The sequence below is a fragment of the Protopterus annectens genome, chromosome 10.part0 (genome assembly GCF_019279795.1).
Source record: "Protopterus annectens isolate FY-2018-M chromosome 10.part0, PAN1.0, whole genome shotgun sequence".
Taxonomy (NCBI): Eukaryota; Metazoa; Chordata; order Ceratodontiformes; family Protopteridae; genus Protopterus; species Protopterus annectens.
The window spans coordinates 180,648,785-180,668,784 of NC_056744.1; positions in this window are offsets into that span (position 1 = coordinate 180,648,785).

Genomic DNA, 20,000 nt, shown 5'->3' on the forward strand with positions numbered 1-20,000 from the left:
GAGTGTTTCCAAACATTATGTCAATTCAGTGGCACACTCTTCACTAGACACTTTCAGTTCATATTTCGGCAGGATAAAGGCTTGGAAAGGATACAGTTCTCCTGCTCAGAATCTGGTTGCGATAATACGTAAGTACTGAGATATCTTATTAAGAACAAAACTGTACATGGAGCCAGTTGAGCTGTATTACAGGCAGCAGTAGCATTTAGCAGGTGCTGAGGAAGCAGTGAGTGAAGGATATCCTTATATAAGCTGTGGGCAGCTTGATGGGGTGTAAAGGAACAATAGTGAAATATTTGGCTCTTGCATGTGTGATTTGGTGAGCTCTGGTAAACAAGGAACTGGATGAGCTCAGTGAATAAATACCAGAATTGTCTTATGACTGATGGCCATTTAAACAGGTCACATTTTGGCTGAAAAATACACTTTGCTCATGATAATGAGGTTAGCTGTAAGCTAGTTGTTCCTCCTCGGTCAAGCCACTGATAGTTTTATTCACGTCAGTGGGTGGAGGGTAAGCCATTCCTTTGGAATATTCATTAATGTCACAAAGGATTTTTTCTTTTTTATCTCAATTGCTTTATTTGTGCTGGAATCAATACTTGTATATATACGAGCATAATCATATTTATAACGTCCAAAGTCAATGTTAGTAGTAATGTTATGCTCTAGGAATTTGAGTTCAGTTTTTAGGGCATCTATTTGAACTGTATATTATTTTATTAGAAGCTCCAAAAACTCAAAACCATGGCGATCAAAAAGCTGAATAAGATCACAGTGGGCAGAAGATTTATTTATAAGGCCAATGGGATAATGCCATTGGCACAACCCTTTAGGGACAATATGCTTGGTAATACATTCACAGAACTATGATACTTCCAATTGCAGTTTCCGACATCTAAACAGTTTAGTATCAAATTCTAAAAGTTGTGCTAATATAGGTGACACCCCAGAGCTACTAGCATTTCCATTAGAATTTCTTGCAGCTGAAAAAAATTAGTTAGTTTTTAGATATCCTCCCATGGAAGGCACTGTATTAGGGACATTGTTATTCCACTGTTCATTTAGACTGGGAATTAAAACATTATGCACATTAGACAGCACAGTACCTGACTCCATAGATGTTTGTGTGCTATTCCCAGATGGAGAACAGCTCAGGCCAGGGTTTAAAGACCCACTGGAAACGTTTGCATACATTAGAATGTATCCACTTGCCCCCAGATTCTCGGATGTTCTAGTGGAAGTTTGAGATCTTCCAAAATTCCTTTCTTCAATATTCTTGGATAGTACGTCCACTCGGTTTAGCAACTGCTGCACCAAAATGGTAAGGTTCCCCACGGCATTCACTTCAGAGGTACCGTTGACTGAAGTAGTCTCTTGTTGAGAAAACAAAGATTGTGAAGAACTTGCAGCCTCGCTAGCCATCACAAACAGCTAAAGACTATTAACGCTACAAACTTGATAAAAAACAAAAAAGCGAGCTGGCTGTTTGTTGTTTGTTTTTTATCAAGTTTGTAGCGTAAATAGTCTAAAATATCTCTATGGGCTTTATTATTAGAAGAATATGAAGTAAAGTATTTGTCTGTTTGATGCTTCACTTTTTGTTGGACAAACATTTATATTTTCTTCTTAGCTTGCTCTGCATCAAAACTGACTTTGATCCTCAAAAAAATATTCTGAAGACAGCTAGGCACAGCAGCTTGAGCCTCACACCTCCCTCTCAACATTCCCTGATTGCCATAATACATTTGCTTCACTTCTGCCTGGTGTACAGTAACTAATAATTTTCCACAAATACTTTAATGTCTCCAGTTTTAATACGTTGCCCCTCTGCAATAGTTTTGTCAAGATCAACTCTTTCTGCTGATATGATTGCATCTTTACTCATGCAGATCTTGTCTGATGTCTCATGGACAGGTTTGGAGCATGCACATGATGCGCTCTCTTTCAGTTAACAAATCTTGTTATGGAATACCGGTCCAGTAACTTATTTGTGCTTTCATTAAGTTAATATAGTTGGTTCCTTCCACTTTCTTTGGTACTGCAGAAAATCTATGGTTGTCTCTCTGAGCTCCCTTTTCATCTCCCAACTCCATAGTCCCTACCACCTCCCCAGAATTACTTCTGAAACAGTCTTATATTCTTTCTTCAAAACCATAAGCAGCACACACATCTTTTACTTTCTACTCTCTCCCTCTTTCCCTCTCTTTCTCTCTCTCTCTAATTCCTCTCCAAATCCATGATGGTTCATTTCTTCCCTCTCTATCCATTTATCCCCTTTTCATTCATACTGCCTCACTCTTTGGATCTTCTTCCCTGACTAGTTACTGTTCTGTTTCATATTCCCAGTAACTTCCATTGTAAATAGCAGCATTGAGTGTGTTGTCTCATACATATATGTTCAGCCAACTACATCGATGATGTCTACTGTTTCATTTTTATTTATTTATTTATATTTGTTTGTTAATTGTGTAGTGGTAGCCTAGTGCAAGGCCATTTTTCTCCTACTTTCCAGACCATTTGCATAACACAAGATATACAAGTTCTTAAATGGTCAAATGAACAATATACAGCTAATGATAGAAAGAGTGATTTAAAACTAGGCATAAATGCAAAGCATATTAGAAAACAAAACTTGATAAGTATACATACTTCTAACAGCAGGTTGAACCAAAAGATATAAACATATTCTATGTACAATATCAATAGATTAGAATTTAATAACAGTTCAGATAATTGTCCAGTGGCATTTGAAAGCACAGTGTCCAGCAATTAATAATTTTGAACACTGGAGGAACAAATTAGCCTGCATTCTTAAAGAAGCATTTGTAATCATCAAATAGATATTCTGACTTGGTGTGCTGTAACCAGGCCTCAGTCTAAAAAAGGTCCTTTTGGATCAGTGTTTTACCCTGATTGCAAAGGTAAATCATTAAATAGAAAGATAGATAGATAGATAGATAGATAGATAGATAGATAGATAGATAGATAGATAAAATGTATAAATATATATCCTGTGACAGCATATCACATTATATGTTACTACTAAAAATAACTTTACAGATTACCTACTGAACTTATTTGATCTTAGCTTTTCCAAAGGGCACATTGTGAAAGCTTAGAAAACAGCCACTGTGATGGCTCTGCATAAGGGATGCCCTACTATTGACCCTCGGAATTACAGATCCATATGTCTTTTCAGCATTATTTGTACTGTCATGAAGGATATTATAATGTAACTCATAAATAGACTGTTAGCCCACAGTCCCTCAACTCAAAGGATTTAGGCTCTATAAAGGGTTGATGCTAGTTTGTGAATCTGGTGGACTTCACTGAGGAGGTGAGTGTGAAACTGGAAAATGAGCAGACAGTGCACACTGCCCAAGTGAATCTAACTAAAGCCTTTGGTAATATTCCATGGTCTGGTATTCCTATAGATCTCATACTCTTGAATATTAACCCCAGCGTAAAACACTGGAAAGCAGATTGTCTCAATGACAGAATACAAACAGTCAGGGTTAGCGGCACATTTTCCTGTGGCACCTGTGAAAAGTGGCATCTCACTGAGTTCCATACTGAGTTCCTTCCTTTTCAGTATACCCTTCTCTGATGTGCAAGCATCTGTGTTTGACATAGTTTGCTAATCACTGCAAAATTACTAATGTCATCAACCTCCTGACTTGTACCTATATTCTTCAAGAGGGTCTATACCACATTAAAACCTGGAATTGAGAGTATGGACTCAGATACTGTACTAAAAATGTAGTTTAACACTTTGGGGAAACAAGCACATTCCTGTACTTTCATAAAAATACTCCCTCAAAGGTGACACCATTATTAGGGACCTCAGAACATTTGTAGCCAATGAACTTTTCATTTGAGCACCATGTATTAATCATTCTACTTGACTTAAATAATTACTAAAGGTATATCCCTATCTCCAAGGAGGTTGTCTCCCTCTACTCTTCTCTAAAAAGGCATATACTAGAATAAAATGATCCATTTGGTATGTATCTATTTAAACATACTGTAAATCTAGAAAGAGCATGGTGATTCCAATCAAGAAAATCATGCATATGAGATCCTAAAGTTTCATGGACTATCTAAGGGCCCCATTACTTTCCATCTCCGATAAGCTCTTGTATGATGACCTCTGCTTGGTCTACAGGGCTGTGAAAGCCTCAGTTCTGCTTAACTCATTACACACCCAAAAAAGCTGAAAGTATCACCAATACCTGTTCTAATTCCCTAAACAAACATTCATCATAGTATGGAGGTACCATTCCCCAGAGATCCCTACCTATAGAACAACACTTTGTTCCACATCAAAAAAGGCACTTCTTTGCTGTTTTAAAACCAACCTTCTTGAATGGATAGGGGTCTATAAATTCACCCCTGGGATGTATATTCTGGCCCCTATATTTCTAAGAAACAAATAATAGGATTTGTATTAACTAGGCTCCTGGTGGTGTTCTTGTAATACTTCCTGTCAGTCCTCCAGCGATGGTGAACTACACAATATGATATGATTCTTAGTCTTCAGGCAGTTCTTTCATGTCTGTACCTGGTGGCCTATTTTGACAACATTTAGTTCTGAAAAGTCTTCTACTTATGTCTACTTTCACTTTAGAAATTTTCACAAATTGATATGAAGAAGAAAACGATACTTGAATGCATAGTTATATTGAGCAGTTTAATGTACAATTATGTGTGAACCTGTATATTAATTATGCACATAGCTATTGTTAAAATTATAAAACTATAAGTTCTGTGCCAGCACTTGTTATAGACATAGCCAATGAAACGACAAAATACAGAATGTGTTATAATCAGGACTTCATGGATTATTTTATTTGCATCCCATTCACTTGCTTGAAATACACTGTTTTAGTTTATTTTCTTAGAATATGAGAAAACAGTTTGTAGAATAAGACAGCTTTTCTTTCATTGAAAAGATTTTGAACATATATTTGGCATATCTATACCTCTTTGGCATAGCCATGAAAAAACTGAATATGAAAATGGTGATACACATTTTTTTTTTCTTTTTGCAAATTCATTGGCAATTTTTGTCCTATCCTTCTTATCTTTCTGTTCCACAAATGTAACTGTTTCTAATATTCTGAAAAACATACTAAATTGGAGCAGACAAGCCACTTTCTTGCCACAGGCAGACTAGGCCATCTGTATTTCTTTATGTAAGTCTGTATAAGGTTGTGTGGATGTCATATCACACTAGAAAATAAATCATTTGTCAGTGTCACTCAATCATTTGTCAATGTTAGCTGTATGGAATGTAATTCATTTAAACTGAACAATTGCCTGTGTTATAAATGTTACTGTTTAATACTGACAGCTGCCAAAGTTAAAATAATATTTTTCTTTGGCTAAAATTAGAGATAGACTCAAAGCAGTCAAAGTCAAGTATAAAAATAGAGCAGTATTCATAATTTCAGCCATTGCTTCACAGCAGAGTTGTGATAGCAATGAAAACAGTACACTCAGGCTGCAGCTGCAGACCTACTAGATAAAGCAGGGCAACATGAGTTGGTGTTGAAAATAGGGGATATGAATGCTCATACTGGGACTCAGACAAAACAGGATATGGGGATTGCCAGGATCCACACACGCACACATGGTTCACCAAGTAATAGAGTGTCATGATCACATACAAGAATGACCAATGTGCAACTCAGGTAGACATCCTACTAGTTAGAAAAGGGCAATGGGATTGATCAGAGATTGCAAAACCATCTACAGTGAAACAGTTATCTCAAAACATAAATCACCGCTGGCCATGATCAACTGCAAGCAGTGATCAGAGAAGGCTTTAAGGTCAACTAGGGTTGCCACCTTCGTTCACGGCTAAAACCAGAGCCAAGCCACGCCCCTCGCGTCACCAGTAACCCCGCCCGCCCCCTCTCCCGCCAACATACCGCCTATTTTGTGATGTCACGACAGCATCACTCAACAGGAACGCCCTCTTTTTTCGTTCCCGCCGCCTGCTTTTGGCTGATTTGCTATGCTTTTCTGTAAAAAAAGCATAGTAAATCAGCCGATCAACGGGAACGCCCTCTTTTTTCGTTCCCACCGCCTGCTTTTGGCTGATTTGCTATGCTTTTCTGTAAAAAAAGCATAGTAAATCAGCCGATTTACAAACTCCGATAGTCTGTTTCCTTTTTGAAACAGAATACCGGAGTTTGTACAGTGTTTTCCGGACTACCGGAGAATCAGTTTGATTTCCTGATAGTCCAGAAAAAAAACGGAGGGGTGGCAAGCCTAAGGTCAACAGAGACTAGGCTGAAGACCAGAGAAGTTAACTGGAGTAAAAGAACAAAACTTTAAGAAAATACTCATGGTTCTAGCACTGCAGGAAGAAGAGGAAATAGGCTGACTTCAAGAAGAAGAAGAACAGCAGCATCTCAAAACAGAATGCGTGAGAACTATAAAACAGATATGGGGCTGAGCCAGATATGGAATAAGTTACTTAACAAAATCTGGTGGTGGAATGCAGAATTCCAGGAAGTCATCAAAAAGAGTGGGGGCGTGGCCAAGGATGAACACAGGATAGCAGCAGACTTCTGTAGCTCCACCAAGACAACATCATAAACAAGAAAATTTACCATCAAAACTTGTCTAATGGAATTTATTTCTTCATAAAATCATTTGGAATATCATTTTCTACAACAATGTCCAAAAAAGAAAGAAAACGTAACTGATTTTCCTGTCAGAAATCTTCCTGGAAATTTCTCACTCATCTCAACTACTGAGAATGAGCTACAGTAAAGCTAACAACCAGGATTCTAACCTTAAGGAAGACCTTCAGGCATTACTACTAAACATGCAGGAACTGACAACTAAAATAGATAGAACTGATTCAAAAATAGACAACTTCAAAGAAAAAACTACCAAACAAATGGACATATTACATGAAGACTCGCAACAGCAAAAAACACAGATTTCAGGTATAGAGGATGCTCTCAATGACATGGACAGTAGAATTAAAGAAGGAGAAATGAACATTGAATTTCTACTCAAACAAAACACTCATCTCCAGTCTAAATTAGATGATTTGGAAAACAGATCTTGATGTAATGTAAGGATCTTTGGACTACCAGAAGGCACAGAAGGTAATAACATTATAACTTTTTTAAACACTTGGCTACCAAAAACTCTAGATCTAACTGAAGTATTTTCTTTTGGTATAGAGAGAGCCCATAGATCTCTATCTTCCTCTTCCACTAACAAGAACATTCCTAAATCAGTTATAGTAATTTTTTTATCTTCCTTTGATAAAGAGATGGTGTTAATCAGCATGGGCAAAAGCAGTTTTAAAAGTTAATGATGCAGTATTGTGCTTTGATAATGATTATTCCACTCTGGTGATATCTAAAAGGAAAACCTTCTTGCCACTGATAAGAGAACTAAAAAAGGCACAAATGAAAACACATCTTTTGTTCCCTGCCAGACTAAAAATCTTTTTACCTGATGGTGCTAAAATGTTTGAGGATTTGGACACTGCCTTGGCTTATATTAAAAAACATAAAATATTGGACAAGATAAAAGAAATGGAATGAGCAAGCCCTTCGTTGAAAAGAGTGGCATCAGGCACAACTTGGAGGACAACAGACAAGCAAAAGAGACTAAAAATAAATGAATGACTTGCTTTACAGCATTCTGATTATTTTATGTAAACTTCAGTGTTCACTCAAGTAATCCGCAAACAACATAAGAGCACCACAAAGCTTCTAAAGTCCTTAAAATATGCAACTTGTTTTACTAACAAAATTTCTTCCCAAGGTTCAAGTAACCAGATACAATTTTTATTTATTGATTTTTTTAATCTCTCTTTATGAGATCAAAGGTTAGTAACAAATTATATTCATTTAATTTTTACTAAAAAATATTTTTCCCTTTTTTATTTTTATTATTTCTTTTTTAATCTGTTCAAAATATTGCTATGTTTAGTACTGTTTAGTTATAATTGCTTAACATTATAAAACTGAGATGGTTTAAACTCATTACAACAACTAACATGCTATGAAGTATAAACAGCTGATTAAACAAAATAAATATAAATGCAGTATTTTATGCTTAGATACATTAGCAGATGAATGATTAATATATGCACCACTGTATTCCTTGAAATAGTAATAGATGAATGATATAGTATAAGCATGCATTTTTTTTGGGGGGGGCAGTTATAACCTTACAGTTTTGGTATGTATGTGCTTATAACATTGTGTAGCTTAGGAAATGCTATAGGGTTCATGTACATTGGAAATAGACTTATAGTGTTTTCTATGGTCTGCTATTACTGAGGCTTTGATTCCCAAGACTTGTGGAACACCTCGAGCTGTCTCTAAAGTATACAAAGCCTTATTACACTCAAAATGTATTATTTTCACTTACTTTTATCAAATTTCCCGCTGGAATCCCTCAGAAGACAACTTCAGACACTGGCAACCTCGAGAATAGTACTCGCGAGCCATTTTCTAAACCTTCATGTTCTAACTGTTCATCTGAGTTGAAGAAAGAAGCCATCATGAACTTTGACCTCTGATTTCACTCACACACAATGTAATGCTGCAAAGTAAGCCAGTTCCAGGAAGCAGAACAGTCACAAATGTGGAAATATGATGAAAAGGACTTTTTAACACAAAAATGTGAGGTTTTATCATTATAATAGCACTTTATTGATATAATTTATGTTTAGTAAAGCTACAGCACATTTTAAAGCATTATCTTACGGTCTAACCAATTTACTGAAGTTTTGTAATGTGCAGCAGTTGAATTCAGTAGTATATTACTTAGAATGTTCTTGAAGGTACTTTACACAAAATGCAGTACTGCAATTGTTGTTTCAATGTACATACTACAACACGCTTTTGCTATTGAACAATGTATGATAATCTTATATTTCGAACTGTTTAAATTCAGAACTAGAGTTATTTGATACTTTTTTAAGCTAGTATGTAATATATACCATATATGAAACGATTGCATACTGTTTTCTATATAATGTCATGACTTCCCTTTGATTAATGCAATGTTTTTTGCTATTCTGTTTTTGCTTTAGTAATCAATTCTCCTATCATAGCTTCATGAACAAGCAGATAATACATTTATGTATATCTCTATGGCTGCATACCTTTAAATAATTTACATTACTACCTTCATAACAACTGTAATGGATAATTTGATCTGAGTAATATATTGTGTTACAGAAGCATTAGTTAACATATATTTCTAAGCTCAGGGAAGCTATGTATACACAAAACACCTATATTTACTATATGTATATATATATATATATATATATATATATATATATATATATATTTTTTTTTTCTTCTTTTCTCATTCCCCTTCCAAGTTGTGTTGCAGTTATTACTAGTTTTTTATATAAAACAGTTATAGATAATAGATGCTCATTTATCTGGCTAAAAATGTTTAATTCTGCTTAATAATAGGTCAAATTGGTTTTGCTCATACACATGATTTGAGCTATTTACTTTCTTAAGAATTGGATCTCCTGTTATATCCCAATTCCTTTAAAATGTTTCAGTATGTGTAATTTACTTAGTAATGTTCCTATTGTTAATAAGCTATTTTAGTTATTAATACATATCCTCTACATCAATTGAATTTTTCAAGTTGAATTTATATAGTCTATATAAATTGCATTAGTTAAAGTCTCTATTTCTAATATTTATATATGTTCATACAAACAAGTCAATGAAAAGTTTCAATGATATATCATTCTGATATATACAATGTTACTGTTAGCTTAAACTGTTCATTCTAGTTCTAAAGATATGCTATCAGGAAGTATTTAATGAAATCTTGACATGTACTAAGAAATAAGTGTATAAACTATATAATTTATTTTATAATACGTAGTAATACAGATGAGTTTAACTTTGGATTTGAAAGTTTTATATATGACATTAGGCGGTAGCTAGAGTTCTGCTGTTATAATTAGAGAGGTAACTCAAGTAGTTGTAAATACTCAAATTCAGAGTTTATAACTCCAGGCTGGGTGCGAAGTTCAATCCTAACACTATTTTATTTGATTATTGTTACAGTATGATTACAGTTCTGACATCCACATCATATCTCAGAATCACAATTTTATTTCTAATAAAAACTAAAGTCCCACATATTCTTACAGATACTTCACAAGTCAAAACCTTGATTAATTTAACATCTATAGGCAGGAATATCTTACTAATCTGTATAAAAAATGATAAACTAAACATATTTTGGCTTATGCTATATGTGTCAAATGGCAACCTTGAGAGGGATCTCTATAAACATTAATGGGTTAAATAACCCATGTAAGAGGAGAAGTTTAATCAGATATCTTAACCTGCATAGATCTAACCTAATATTTCTTTAAGAAACTCATCTTCTTAAAAAAGACATAGATAAACTAGAAACCAACAAGTACATTACTTTAGTCAGCTCAGAACATACACAGAAAAAAAGGGGGGTAGCTATCCTGTGGAACAAATCCATACCTGTTCCCAAAATTATTAAGACATACAAGGATGACAAGGGAATGTTTTGCGTGGTTACAGTACAGATTAGTAGAAAGATTTTTACATTTATCAACATATATTGGATACCAGGCATAGGTATTACCACAGTGAAACAGCATTTAAATCAAACAGTACTCCACTCTAAAGGAGACATCATATTAGCAGGTGATGTCAATTGTACTCTACGTCATAATGATACTACTACTCTTGGGAAGAGGAAAATTACAGCTAGTGCAAAACATCTAAACTACTTTATTAACTTATATAATTTGAATGACATTAATAATCAAGCTTATATTAAGTCACTACCATATACTTTTTTTTTTCCAACAGACACAAGTCTTACTCTAGAATAGATAGAGTTCTGATCTCTAACCAACTTGTAAAAGATTTATCTAAATCTATGGTAATGTCCTGCCCAATATCAGACCATAATTCTATCACTTTTGAACTTATGGTAAATTAACACACAATACCCAGATTAGAAGAATTCCTGTCTACTTCACTCAACTAAAAGACTTCAAAGAATTTATAAATAAGGAGACACAAAACTTCCTAGAAATAAACACTACACCAGATATTTCAATTTATATATATATATATATATATATATATATATATATATATATATATATATGGAATGTTTGAAATCATATCTATATGAGCAAAGTATAAGATGGTATAATAATAAAAGGAAAACATGGGACAAAGATCTTCTAGACATATAGAATAAGCTAGACACTTTTAAGCTCAACAGTAAGGGAGATATCACAAATAAAAATATTATAGAAGAAATAAATAAGTTAAATGAGAAGTGCAAAGAAATTTAAATCACAAAATCAAAATAACCCCAGAGAAATATCAATTCTTAACATATTCAATAAATCCCAAATATTTAAATAAACTTAAAAATAAAACAAAAAGACTTAAACAAAATCATATCAAAGAGATTTTTTTTTTTTGGGGGGGGCATTTTTTACAATTTATCAGAAATTCTAGATGAGTTTAAAGATTACTTTCATAAAATAAACAATGACAGAGTTAATATGGACCCAAAAGATAAAATAAAGAAATTCATTACCACATACATGGACAAAAAAATTAATAAACATCAGACTGAGTCATTGGATAAGAGCAACTCATATACAGACATTGTCACTCAAATAAACAAACTCAAGATAAACAAAGCACCAGGTAACAATGGTATAATTCTCGAGATTTACAAAATATTCTCTAAAAATGTCCACACATTAATACATAATGTTTTCCTGGCAACTCAGACTGAATTTACTATCCACCCATCTTGGAAATACACTTTTATCTCACCAGTTCTGAAATCCAATAAAGACCCTACAAGATGCTCATCATATAGGCCCATCTCACTGCTCAATGTTGACTACAAGATGTTTATGAACATATTTGCTGACAGAATAAAGACAATTCTTTCAAACATTATTGACATGGATCAAACAGGCTTTATTATAAATAGAAATACTTTTGGCAACATAAGAAGAACGTTAACTTTAATAGATTATGCAAATAAAAATAATGATCTGACACTAATTAGCCTTAACAAAAACTCAGTCTTTGACTTTGTGAGCTGGAACTACTTGTTTATCTTGCTAAGGTGTACAAAATTCTCTGATGCATTTCTAAATCTGATTGAAAATCTATATAAAGGAGCACTGGCATACATAAAAATTGGCACATATGTCTCTCAAAAGATACCCATATTGAAAGGAACTAAACAGGGATGTCCACTCTCCCCTTTATTGTTTACCCTAATAATGGAGCCCTGGGCCAATTTAAATAGAAACAATAATGACATAGAAGGATTTAAAATAAATGAAAATATAGTATCTAAAATTCAGCTTTTCGCTGATGATGTATTAATTACATCAACAGGAAACAACTCTTCTATACAGTCATTATTTGACACAATGGCAGACTTTAAGAAAATCTCAGGTCTGACATTTAATGAAGAAAAAAACAAAGATTCTGCCAATATATTTAAATTTAGGAATTTTCATAATAGTAGAAATGAGGGTTTGCAAGATACAGTTTTAGAAAAAATAAATTGTTCCTGGCATGATAGTCTGAATATCAAACAAGTTTTATTACATAAAGAAGCTATTTATATTTTGAAATTTAATACTATGCATCCAAATGGTCTTAATGAAGAATTAAATTGGAGAGTATTTACTTGATGTAATGATTGTTTTATATTTAATTGATTTATTGTATAATTGTTTTATTAGTTGATATGTATTATATATAACGTGCTTGTGTTCATGAGTTTTTTACTCCTTGAAGGCTACGGCCGAGACGTCAGAGAATTAAATTTGTTTCCTTAGTTGTGGATTTGTCTGTTGTTCTTCCAGTTATACTCGTGTTTGCTTTGGTGGTTATCAATGAAACCGTCAATTGTCCAGAAAATTACTGGAACTACTTCAATTCCATAAATAGAGAACCCCCAAAACAACAAGATAAAAGTCATATACTGGAATCAGCTTCTAAAACAACTTCCTCAATTAAATGGAAACTTTATGCCTGGAAATTCTTACACAGGTCCTTCTACACCCCTCTAATAATGAGCAAAATTAATAATAAAGATAACATATGTAAGAGATGTACTTCAGAAATAAATGCGAAATGGGCACATAAGTTCCATGATTGTATAAAACTAAAGGAATATTGGACATCAATTAACAATTTTCTACAGGCTCTTTTTACAGATCATTTTACAATATCTAAATCATTAATCCTCTTCAATACCCCCCTACCAAAATGTGTCAAAAAGGTTAAACGTCCCCTATTATGGTCAATTCTAGCAGTGGCTAGAAATATTATAACTACAAATTGGATATCAGAAACTCCTCCTAATTTTAATGAGTTTAAAAATGTTTTGATAGAGATATGTCAAATGGAACTAATGACTATTAAATCAAGAACTTCTAGGAAAACAACCAGTTATAATATGTGGGATACTTTACAAAGTTTGTTTAAAAAAGACTTGGAACTTTTATAATGTATTATAGTTATGTTAGATGATGTATTAACTTGTGGATGTCTTTGTAAATACTTTTGTTGTTTTATGAATGTTAAAATGTTCTATTTGTTAACTGCTTGTATAAATTAGTATGTTTTATTGATTGTATGTTAAAACCAATAAACACGTTTAAAAAAAAAAAGAAAGAAGGACTGAAAGAAAAAGTGTGACAGAAAATAAGGAATACGTTAAGGAGGAATACTTGTTGGCTAACAAGGAGGTTAGGAATGCAGTCATAATAGCAAAGAACAAGGCATCAGAGGCATGCTACCAGCTTCTGGAGAGTGACTCAACACAAAACATAAAGGAACTCTATCAGGCTGTAAGGCAAAGACAGAAAGGTAAATAAGACAGTCATCAAACACCCTTCATAAGGGATGCCAGAAACAATCTGTGCATCAGTCTACAGGACATCAAGTCAGATGGAAGGAGTACAGAGTCTGAATTAAACAAAACTGACAGATGTTGCTATGTCCCAGACACAGCCTTTAATGAAAGAGGAAGAAGATCCCACCCTAGAAGAAGTAAGAACAGCACAAAGGAAAATAAAGTCAGGGAAAGCAGCAGACTCCAATGAGATCATGGCAGATATGATCAAGATTTTGTGAGAATTAAGGGAGAAGTGGCTTGAAAGGGTACTTGAAGGAGTATGAAGAGAAACATATATCCTGATGATCAGAGAGAATAAGCATTCTAATGCTAGTGTGTACAAGAACAAAGGCGACATTCACTGAGTAAAAAGGTATCAAACTGCAGTCACACTGCAGAAATGTGCTGGAGAGATTGAGTGATAAATGGATACACAGAGTAGTAGAAAGTAAGATGGGATATGTACAGCTGTATTCACATCAAGATGTAGCACAATTGATCTGATGTTTGCAGTGAAACAGTTACTTGAGAGGAAGCTAGAGATGAGGTAAGAGTCCAACTGGGCATCTTAACACTTGGGAAAAGATTGTGGCAATATCCCAAGAAAGTTGATTTGGGCAGTTTTGTGATGGTTGGAAGTCTCAGATACATTGTTAGAATTAGTGCAGGCTATGTACAAAGACCTAATGAGACATGTATGAACAGTGTTTAAGCTCAGAGAGAGGTTCTCAGTCATGGTGAGTGTGCATCAGGGTTCAGTTCTGAGCCCACTGATGTTCATACTTGTGATAGGGGATAGCTCAACAAAACTGCTATATACATACAATGTGGCATTGCAAGCAAACTTTGAACAAGAACTTCACCAAATGATAGGAGAATGGAACGCAAATCTGAAGATACAAGAATTGAAAGTGAGTACAGACAAGACAGTTGTCATGACAAGAAATGAGGAAAATGAGAAAAAAATGAAAATTGAGATAGAAGGGAAAACAGTGGAACAAGTAAACAGCTTCAAGTATCTAGGAGAGTGGTTGAAGAGAAGGGAAGTCAGAATGAGGAAGTCAAAGCTGGGATCAGAAGGGCTGCAGCCAATTGGCACAAAATCTCAGGGTTAGCGGATGACAGAAGAATGCCAAAGAAGCTGAAAATTAAGGGGTACAAAACAGTGTTGCAACCAGTACCACTGTATAGTACAGAAACCTGAGTAGTGAAGGCAGAGCAGTTGAAGCTAGATTGAAGCTAGAGGTGATGGAGATGAAGTGCCTGAGATAGGTGGTAGGATGCACACTGAGAGGCAGGCAAAGAAATGTGGACACCAGAGTAGATGCCAAAGTTGCTCCAATTAGATAGAGAAGGTCAAACAGAACATATTACAGTGGTTTGGGCACATGTGCTGAGGACAAAAGACAATCTAGTGAAAAAATTTTGGGAAAGACTGGAAGAAGGAAGGAGGAAATGTGGGTGTCCAGCAAAAAAAAAATGGATAGATCGCATGAGAAGACCTGCAACAGTCAGGTATGACCATCAAAGAAGGCAGGAGGAAGTCACTGAATCAAGAAAGATAGCATCAGATGATGCAACACCTGGTACCCCATATTGAAAATGGGAAAAAGGAAGTTAATGATTATGATGATGATGATGATGATGACACTGATGATGCTGATTTAAAGGAACCATCATCAAAATTAATATAATGTCAGACTGGCTGTTATCCTCAATGGATTACTTCAAAGTGTTCGTCTGATCATCACTATCATTTTAGGAAGCCAGCTCATTAACTGTTTTCATCCATTTTCCATGTATGTACTGAAGTCTTAAGTTTTTTACACAAGTATTCCAGTTTGTTGAAAGACATCTGTGATAATTCAGAAACATGATTTAAGCATTTGTGCAAGGGCTTCCACAGATATATGAGAGGAGAAACATGGCTTGAAGGTCATTATCAATGAATAAAAAGAAATTCCTTGCCCCAAGCATTTGTTAATTAGGAAACCCATGTGCAAAAATGGTAGTACCATTGGGCACAGACTTGTTTTCATGCTGCCTGCAGTAATAGAATTCTTGATCAGCAGTAACAAGCGTGTTGCATACATATAGGTGCATCCTAGTGACTCTACAAGAATAGCTGCTGCTCACACTAAGTGGCTGCCAGAAATATTTCTATGCAGTTTTAGTTTTTGAAATATGCAGGAAATAGGAGTATGGCAGGGAGAGAGAGAGAAAGGGGAAAGAGCAAGAAGAGGAACATAAACAATAACACACAGAAGGTAAATCTAGGAGTGAAGAGGGGAAGGAAAAGAGTACTCTTTTGGAGAAACAGGTGCCTAGTTTTGTTAAAAGGAAGGGTAGGCGAAGAGACGTGTAAACTGAAGTCAGAGAATGGAAAACCTGCAGAGGTATGGAAGCAGGGTACCATACATAAACATAAAAAAGACATAAACCAATATTGCAGGTGCTGACACATAGGGCAGTGGATATATTGACATACTGGCAAAGGAAAGACAAATAATTATAGGAAAGATTGGACAACAAACAGGAAGGAGGTGACAAATTAAGAAATAGGAACACTATGATGGGCGATATGGTCAGCACCCTGCTCCTGATCTTACTGCCAAGGCTAGACCCAGGAAGAGATCGGTCACCTCAGTACCTGCTCTTCCCCTGGACCATGCCCCAGATGCCATGCAAGGCAGTGCTACAAACAGTTGTGATTGTACTAGTCACACAAGGACCTTCTATATGTGGCCCAAGAGTTATCAGGTTGCCAGTCTATGAATTTGTAACCAGATCAAAAGGAACTGCCAAAATTACTATGAATTCTCCTCAAAGGTCAGCAGAAAAACGGATGGAACACCTCTTCACTCTCCAGACCAGTCTCATACCAAAATATGATGGTCTTAAAGACTGTAATATATTTTGTCTCTGGAGAATTCAGTCTATGAATTTCCCCGTCACCGTATCCACCACCCTCCATTTAATATATTGTGACCTTATGGTAGCATCATTAGGAGTGAAACCATTTTCTGAACTGTGACCCTGTGGTAGCATCACTAGAAGGAGTGACATTCATTGAACTGCAACCCTGTAGTAGCATCACTAGAAAGAGTGACATCACTGTCCTCCAGTGAATGACTAACAGATGTGACTAGGGACATTTGCATGTCACACACTGTGCAGTACCTTCATTATCCATGGAGAGGAAGGCTGGAAGCAGATGGTGAGCCACCAGGAGATGGATAGGCATGATGGCAAAGTGGGGATTGCTGCACATCCCAAGCACAGGTGTTGCAGCTGGCACAAACAATGGTAACATTAATGGAGATAAATAAAAAACATATAAAATATAACAAAAAAGACTGCACCAAAGTGGGCAAGAGAAGAAAAATGCTATTCTTGTATGTCTGCTAACAAATCTTAAAAGTCCACATACGTGGAGTAAACAGCTGCTAGATATGTCACCATGCCATGGTTACTCCTGCTGACAAGGTATAGAATGCCAAATCTCCATATTGGATGATGTGCACACAAGGCTTCTGCTGTAGCATATTCCAGACCTGGACAGGATGGTGTCATTGGTGATAAAAGGGAATGGAATGTGTGTACAGGTGTGCCATTGTGGATATGCTGTAAGGGAAATGGACAAAGACATGTCATGTTGAGATAAGCATTGTTAGTATGTATGCTGCACAACATTTATTTGGTGGAACTGAGTTCTACCAAAGCCAATAAGAAATTGTTAGAACAAGCAGCTGTCAGCATATGTTGAGCCACAACTATATTTTAGGCTGATGCACACCATGGGACAGGAATATTATAATGCAGGTTTGTTATCAGTATGCTAGTTAGAAGAGACACCTGTATGGGTATATGATGGGAAAATGCACACACAATATGATGAAATTCATGATCTTCATAGTGTTCACACACCTGGTCTATCACAATGTCCAATTTGCTGTGACAAATGCTGGGTGTCTAATGCTCCATGTGAGAATGGGATACCTCTCAAACGTCCAGAATTTTGCAAAATATCCAGACTTTTGCATCACATTTTTGATTTGTTCCTTGTAATATTTGTGGTTTTCTGACAAGTCATTGATGATTGAAGTCACCAAATAAGGACATATATTTGAGATTCAGATTTCATATCCTTCCAAAAATGCATGTTGAGGCAATACCTGTTATTCTAGTAACTTTCTAAATTTATAAGAGCAATATTTAAAGTCTGTCCCTACTTTGCGTCTTTTGTCCCTCTATTATTTATGGCTTTTTCCTGATTTTATTGTGCTGAGAGTTTGATAGGTATGGGCAATGGGCGTGCTGTAAGGGCAGACCAAGCCAGACCTTTTTCTTTAAATATGGACTGTGTGGATCCCTTGAACATGCAGAGTGTGGATGTGAGTTAGCAATGCAACACACAGAGTGTTTATGTCCGCAAAAACTTACTGCAATTATGTATTGGCATGACATGCACCTCTAAATAATGACATCGCGGAGTAATACAGTGTTGCTATGGTTTAAGATAGCAGGCATACATCTGGAGAGAGGCCTCTATTGTCCTCCTCTTGCACAGGATTCTGTTCTCTAAAATATATAACTGTCAAGAAAATGATTGTATTATGTTGTATGTTATTGTATGTCACTGGATAATCAGTGAATAGTATTCCAATGTACAGTATGCTTACTTTATGGTCTATATAACTCTTCTGTGCTATATGACTAGTATGTGCTACTATACTATGTAGTTATTTGGAGCTTTTCTCCCTGGGCATCCACTGAAAATGGGGAACAAGCCCAGTCAGACTTCACCAGTAAACAAATGTTAAATAATTAAGTAAATAATACTACTGAGATGAGAAACATTAACTATGTATGGAATAACAAGGTAGTGACCTGCCCTGCATATTTGCTATCTGTCCTAGCTATCCTCTTTATGACTTCTTCCTGCCATTGGTTTAGACACTCAGAATGCCACACCATTATGTCACCTGAATGGTGTCAAAACTGTTCACCAAAGTTGCTAATGCCAGTAGCAGCTGTCACCATCACTGCAAGGCTGTGTCAAGTATCAATTTTACATTCATAAAAGCTCCCCAGTAGGTGCATCTCATGGAATATGTACATAAAGTACTGAAATGTTTTACTCTCTTTTGAACACTGATTGAGAGCTCTGCAACTCCCAGTGCCTTTTGAAGTCATAGTCATATAGCAGGTCACAATCCCGAAAAAAGATTAGCCCTCTCACAAACATGCATGTTGCCAGTCAGCATGTAATACACATGTTTTACCACTTTGTTAGCAAGACCAGTCATGATGTCATGATTGCTTAGTTTGAAAATACATGGTGAGGCGGGATGGTGTTAGGATACGAGCAATGGGATGTTATTAATGCACCGACAGCACAGTGCAAACACGTTTCCATTTTTGCATTTTAGCACCTCTAGAGTCAATGTATTTACAATTATCTTGTCTTTATGGGCTGCAGATATGGGGAAGTGCATTTGTAGTAGTAGATGGAGTGTGGGTGTCCCAGAAAGCTTTTGAAGTTTGTTGTTCCACTCTTGATCCCTGTGTTTTGTAGAAAACACATCTATCTTGCCTGCTTCAGAGATCACATTAGGGGAGGATTTACCTAAGGACTCTGCAGCATTTTTCAACTTCCTCTTCCTACATTTCTAAAAGGGGGTGTAATGTCTGGATGGGATCATTTTGATGGGAGAGAGGCCTTAAACATACCCACATAAGAGGGACTTATGTGGACAACTGTAAAGGACTGCATTTAGATCTTGGGGAGCATTGTGGTGAAGGCCGCGGTCTATCTTTAGGCTGCAAATGCAAATGAATCTCTGGGGTGCAATAGTTGTTGAATGTGCTAAGGAAGTAGACATATTGTACTTGGCAGGCACTGTATATGCCATTGTCAGGAAGGTTGTAAAACTATGGCAGGCAAGTTATCTATAGAACTGTAATACTTCCATAATTTTGTTGAAAGTACTCTATTCTCCAGTGGCAGAGCCACTCTTGGTTGCTACCAGCTCTAG